Source organism: Lotus japonicus, chromosome 5 (genome assembly GCF_012489685.1).
Source record: "Lotus japonicus ecotype B-129 chromosome 5, LjGifu_v1.2".
NCBI lineage: Eukaryota > Viridiplantae > Streptophyta > Magnoliopsida > Fabales > Fabaceae > Lotus > Lotus japonicus.
The window spans coordinates 10,611,797-10,618,208 of NC_080045.1; positions in this window are offsets into that span (position 1 = coordinate 10,611,797).

Here is a 6,412-nt window from a genome sequence, read left to right on the forward strand (position 1 = left end):
ACACCTAACAGTGTTCAATGATCCGGGCCGGTGTGAAAAACAATGGCTACCACCAGTGAAACTCAAAGAGATGGTTACAATGCAAAGCCTCCCATGTTCGACGGTCAAAGATTCGAATATTGGAAAGATAGACTTGAAAGTTTCTTTCTGGGTTTTGATGCAGATCTCTGGGATATTATTGTGGATGGCTATGAGCGTCCAACTGATGAAGAAGGCAAGAAGATCCCAAGGTCAGAGATGACTGCAGATCAAAAGAAGCTTTACTCACAACATCACAAAGCTAGAGCAATTCTTCTAAGTGCTATTTCCTATGAAGAGTACCAGAAGATTACAGATCGTGAGTATGCAAAAGGCATTTTCGAATCTCTGAAGATGTCCCATTAAGGAAACAAGAAAGTCAAAGAATCAAAGGCATTGTCCTTGATCCAAAAGTATGAATCCTTCGTCATGGAGCCAAACGAGTACATTGAAGAAATGTTTTCCAGATTTCAGTTGCTTGTAGCTGGAATACGACCTCTCAACAAGAGCTACACAACTAAAGATCATGTCATAAGGGTCATCAGATGTCTTCCTGAAAGCTGGATGCCCTTGGTGACTTCAATAGAGCTCACAAGAGATGTTGAGCGTATGAGCTTAGAAGAACTCATCAGCATACTGAAATGCCATGAGCTGAAGCGCTCAGAGATGCAAGATCTGAGGAAGAAGTCAATAGCCTTAAAATCCAAATCTGAGAAGGCCAAAGCAGAGAAGTCAAAAGCTCTTCAAGCTGAAGAAGAAGTATCTGAAGAAGCATCAGAAGATTCTGATGAAGATGAGCTGACTCTGATCTCTAAGAGACTCAACCGAATCTGGAAGCATAGGCAGAGCAAGTACAAAGGCTCTGGAAAGGCCAAAGGAAAGTCTGAATCCTCAGGTCAGAAGAAGTCATCACTTAAGGAAGTCACATGCTTTGAGTGCAAAGAATCTGGGCACTACAAAAGTGACTGTCCAAAATTGAAGAAGGACAAGAAGCCAAAGAAGCACTTCAAGACCAAGAAAATTCTGATGGTGACTTTTGATGAATCAGAGTCAGAGGATGTTGACTCTGATGGTGAAGTCCAAGGACTCATGGCTATTGTCAAAGACAAAGGAGCAGAGTCAAAGGAAGCTGTTGACTCTGACTCAGAATCAGAAGGAGATCCTAATTCAGACGATGAAAATGAGGTATTCGCTTCTTTCTCTACCTCTGAACTGAAACATGCTTTGTCTGATATTATGGATAAGTATAACTCTTTGTTGTCTAAGCATAAGAAGCTGAAAAAGAACTTATCTGCTGTTTCTAAAACTCCTTCTGAACATGAGAAAATCATTTCTGATTTGAAAAATGATAACCATGCTTTAGTTAATTCTAACACTGTGCTTAAGAATCAAATTGCTAAGTTAGAAGAAGTTATTGCCTGCGATGCCTCTGATAGTAAGCATGAATCTAAGTATGAAAAATCTTTTCAAAGATTCCTGGCTAAAAGCGTAGATAGAAGCTTGATGGCTTCATTGATCTATGGCGTGAGCAGAAATGGAATGCGTGGCATTGGGTATTCTAAACCAATTAGAAATGAGCCCTCTGTGCCTAAAGCCAAATCTTTGTATGAATGCTTTGTTCCCTCTGGTACCATATTACCTGATCCTTTACCTGCTGAAGTTGCTAAACCTCCTCTTAAAAAGGGATCTTTCTCTATGTCTAAATATCATGCAAAAATTCCTTTACATTATCATGTTGAGAAACCCAAGGTGATCAGAACCTCTGGGGTAACTAACAAGAGAGGACCCAGAAAGTGGGTACCTAAGGATAAGATTATCTATGTTGCAGATATCCTTGATAGCTCCACTGAAACACCAGTCATGGTATCTGGACAGCGGATGCTCGCGTCACATGACGGGAGAAAGGCGTATGTTCCAAGAGTTAAAACTTAAGCCTGGAGGTGAAGTTGGCTTTGGTGGCAACGAAAAGGGTAAAATTGTTGGTACTGGTACTATTTGTGTAGATAGTAGTCCATGCATTGATAATGTATTATTGGTAGACGGCTTAACTCATAACTTATTGTCTATAAGTCAATTAGCTGACAAGGGTTATGATGTTATCTTTAATCAAAAGTCCTGCCGGGCTGTAAGTCAGATCGATGGCTCTGTTCTGTTTAACAACAAGAGGAAGAACAACATTTATAAGATCAGATTATCTGAGTTGGAAGCTCAGAATGTGAAGTGCCTTCTGTCTGTTAATGAAGAGCAATGGGTATGGCATAGACGGTTAGGGCATGCCAGTATGAGAAAGATTTCTCAGCTGAGCAAGCTAAACCTTGTCAGGGGCTTGCCCACTCTGAAGTTCGCTTCAGACGCTCTTTGTGAAGCATGTCAGAAAGGCAAATTCACAAAAGTCCCTTTCAAGGCAAAGAATGTTGTCTCAACCTCAAGGCCGTTGGAACTTCTGCATATCGACCTTTTTGGACCAGTGAAAACTAAGTCTATAGGTGGCAAGAGATATGGGATGGTCATTGTTGATGACTATAGCCGCTGGACATGGGTAAAGTTTCTAACCCGCAAGGATGAGTCTCATGCTGTGTTCTCTACCTTCATAGCCCAAGTGCAAAACGAGAAGGCTTGTAGGATTGTGCGTGTCAGAAGTGACCATGGTGAAGAGTTTGAGAATGACAAGTTTGAGAGTCTGTTTGATTCCTATGGAATTGCACATGATTTCTCTTGTCCCAGAACTCCTCAACAAAATGGTGTTGTTGAGAGGAAGAACAGAACTCTCCAGGAGATGGCTAGAACCATGCTCCAAGAAACTGGCATGGCTAAGCACTTTTGGGCAGAGGCAGTAAACACATCGTGTTACATTCAGAACAGAATCTCTGTGAGACCAATTCTGAATAAGACTCCCTATGAATTGTGGAAGAACATAAAACCCAACATTTCTTACTTTCATCCTTTTGGTTGTGTTTGTTATGTTCTTAATACTAAGGATAGATTGCATAAATTTGATGCTAAGTCTTCTAAATGTCTATTACTTGGTCATTTTGAGAGATCTAAAGGCTTTAGATTTTATAATACTGGTGCTAAGACTATTGAAGAATCTATTCATGTTAGATTTGACGATAAGCTTGACTCTGACCAGTCAAAGCTAGTTGAGAAATTTGCAAATTTAAGTATAAATGTTTCTGACAAAGGCAAAGCTCCAGAGGAAGCTGAGCCAGAGGAAGATGAACCAGAAGAAGAATCTGGTCCCTCTGATTCACAAACTCTGAAGAAGAGCAGAATCACTGCAGCTCACCCTAAGGAATTGATTCTGGGCAACAAAGACGAACCAGTCAGAACCAGATCAGCCTTCAGACCCTCTGAAGAGACCTTGCTTAGTCTGAAAGGATTGGTGTCCTTAATTGAACCCAAGTCAATTGATGAAGCTCTTCAGGACAAGGACTGGATTCTGGCCATGGAAGAAGAATTGAATCAATTCTCCAAGAACGATGTTTGGAGCTTAGTGAAGAAGCCTGAGAGTGTCCATGTAATTGGAACAAAATGGGTGTTCAGAAACAAGTTGAATGAGAAAGGAGATGTAGTCAGAAACAAGGCAAGGCTAGTTGCTCAAGGCTACAGCCAGCAGGAAGGAATAGACTACACAGAAACATTTGCTCCAGTAGCAAGACTAGAAGCAATCAGACTGTTGATCTCTTTCTCAGTGAATCACAACATAATTCTACATCAGATGGATGTTAAGAGTGCCTTCCTAAATGGATACATATCAGAGGAAGTCTACGTTCATCAACCCCCAGGTTTTGAGGATGAGAAGAACCCAGACCATGTGTTCAAGTTGAAGAAATCACTCTATGGTCTGAAGCAAGCTCCCAGAGCATGGTATGAGAGACTCAGCTCATTCCTTCTGGAGAATAAGTTTGTAAGGGGTAAAGTAGATACAACTCTCTTTTGCAAAACTTACAAAGATGATATCTTAATTGTGCAAATTTATGTTGATGATATTATATTTGGTTCTGCTAATCAATCTCTATGCAAAGAATTTTCTGAGATGATGCAGGCTGAATTTGAGATGAGTATGATGGGAGAACTCAAGTACTTTCTGGGAATACAAGTTGATCAAACACCAGAAGGAACATATATCCATCAGAGCAAGTACACTAAAGAACTTCTGAAGAAGTTCAATATGTTGGATTCCACAGTGGCCAAGACTCCAATGCATCCTACATGCATTCTGGAGAAAGAAGATGCAAGTGGTAAAGTTTGTCAGAAGCTCTATCGTGGGATGATAGGTTCACTTCTATACTTAACTGCATCTAGGCCAGATATATTGTTTAGTGTTCATTTATGTGCTCATTTCCAATCAGATCCAAGGGAAACCCACTTAACTGCTGTTAAGAGGATCCTAAGGTATCTGAAAGGTACCACTAACCTTGGCTTGATGTATAAGAAAACATCAGAGTATAAGCTTTCAGGTTATTGTGATGCTGATTATGCTGGAGATAGAACAAAGAGAAAAAGCACTTCTGGAAATTGTCAATTTATGGGAAGCAACTTAGTCTCATGGGCAAGCAAGAGGCAATCAACCATTGCATTATCAACTGCAGAGGCAGAATATATCTCAGCAGCAATATGCAGCACTCAGATGCTCTGGATGAAACATCAGCTGGAGGATTATCAAATCCTAGAGAGCAATATCCCAATCTATTGTGATAACACTGCTGCAATTTCATTGAGTAAGAATCCTATCTTACATTCAAGGGCAAAGCACATTGAGGTAAAGTATCATTTTATTAGAGATTATGTACAGAAGGGCGTACTTCTTCTGAAGTTTGTTGATACTGACCATCAATGGGCAGATATCTTTACAAAGCCCTTAGCAGAGGATATATTTAATTTCATTCTGAAAAATCTGAATATGGACTTTTGTCCAGTATGAAGATGGATCAGAACCTCTGACTATGATACTTCTTCATCAGAAGATGTCTAGTCCAGAAGGTAACTCTATCACAGTTTATGTACCCATTGGTGCTGACTCTGAAGCTGAGACAGTAAACGTGTGTCAGTATCTCTGATGCATAGTTCCTTGTGCCCGTGCTGACAAGTCTGTTGTAATGAGTGTTGATGTGCTTCTCTCCTGCGTGTGATAGGTGTATTTACTGTTACTATCATGTCTTTAATTTTTAACCGTTGATTTTAAATTGCTTTTTGAATCAACAGCGGTTTTTTGTCAAAACCCACTATACACACACGATCTCCTACACTTTCGGTTTTACTCTCTCTCTCTTCAGTATTTTCAAAAAAACCGCTTTCCCACGATCTCTCTCTCGCTCCCTATTCATCCTTCAACTTCATCTTCAACCCAAAACCTTCAACCGACTCCAACAATGGTGAGACAAACCAGAACTGAAGCCGCTGAAGCAACCAGGTTCCCTCACATGGTAGTGGGTCAAGCTACATGCCAAATGGGTCCTGAGAATCTGACTCAAGGTCAAGCGTCGGAGAGGATGATCCCAATCGCAGAACGGGGCTGTGTCGTTCACTGCGTGTACGCTCCTGAAGGCAAGAAATTCCTTCAAGTCGTTCTTCAGCTCTGGATGCAGGTCCTCCTCAAGCAGTGTCCTCGTCAGCTCTGAAATGGTTTTTGTACCCTCTGGATGCCTTATATTAAGAAACAAGTCCTCCTCAAAGGCCTTCCTTCTGAGCTCTTCTAGTGCTACCATATATGATGCCATTTTTCTTTTTATGGTATTGATCAAGTTGTGAAGTTTACCCTCCTCTAATCCGCTTTATATAAGCTTCATTCTCTCCTTGGAAGTTATTGCTCAAGCAGTTTCTCGAGGTTAAGTCCTTGGTAACTGAAGTTCTCTTTACTCCCGTGGCCGGTGGTAAACGTTCTTCTCCTGCATTAGCTCCTTTCTTAATTCGCGTAACTCTCATTGTTACCGCGTTTAATTTCTCCATCTTTTCACTCAGACCTTCTCTGAGGGGGAGTACCTTGTACTTCAAGCTGAGTTTTTCACACCCCATGCTTTTTGCTTATGACAAAAAGGGGGAGTACACCTAGTTTTTGATGTGTAGTGTGATTTTTATTTTCTTTTGGAGAATTTAAGAGTTCCACTGTTATGACCATAGATGTGTCAATGGGCGAAACAAGGAATACATTTCACTTCTTCTGAAGTGATTATATTTGACTCTGAAGTGATTATATTTGACTCTGATATATAGTTGACTCTGATACCACTTATCATTGACTCTGAATACTTATGCGCTCTGATTATTCTATTTCATCTATGTCATGCGCCTTCACTCTGAACTATTACTTCATTTAGCTCAGAATCTAGACATCTCTAACGTTTTCATTAAGTCTTAGATTCAGGGGGAGCTATGCTCAGAATCAAGCTGTGAC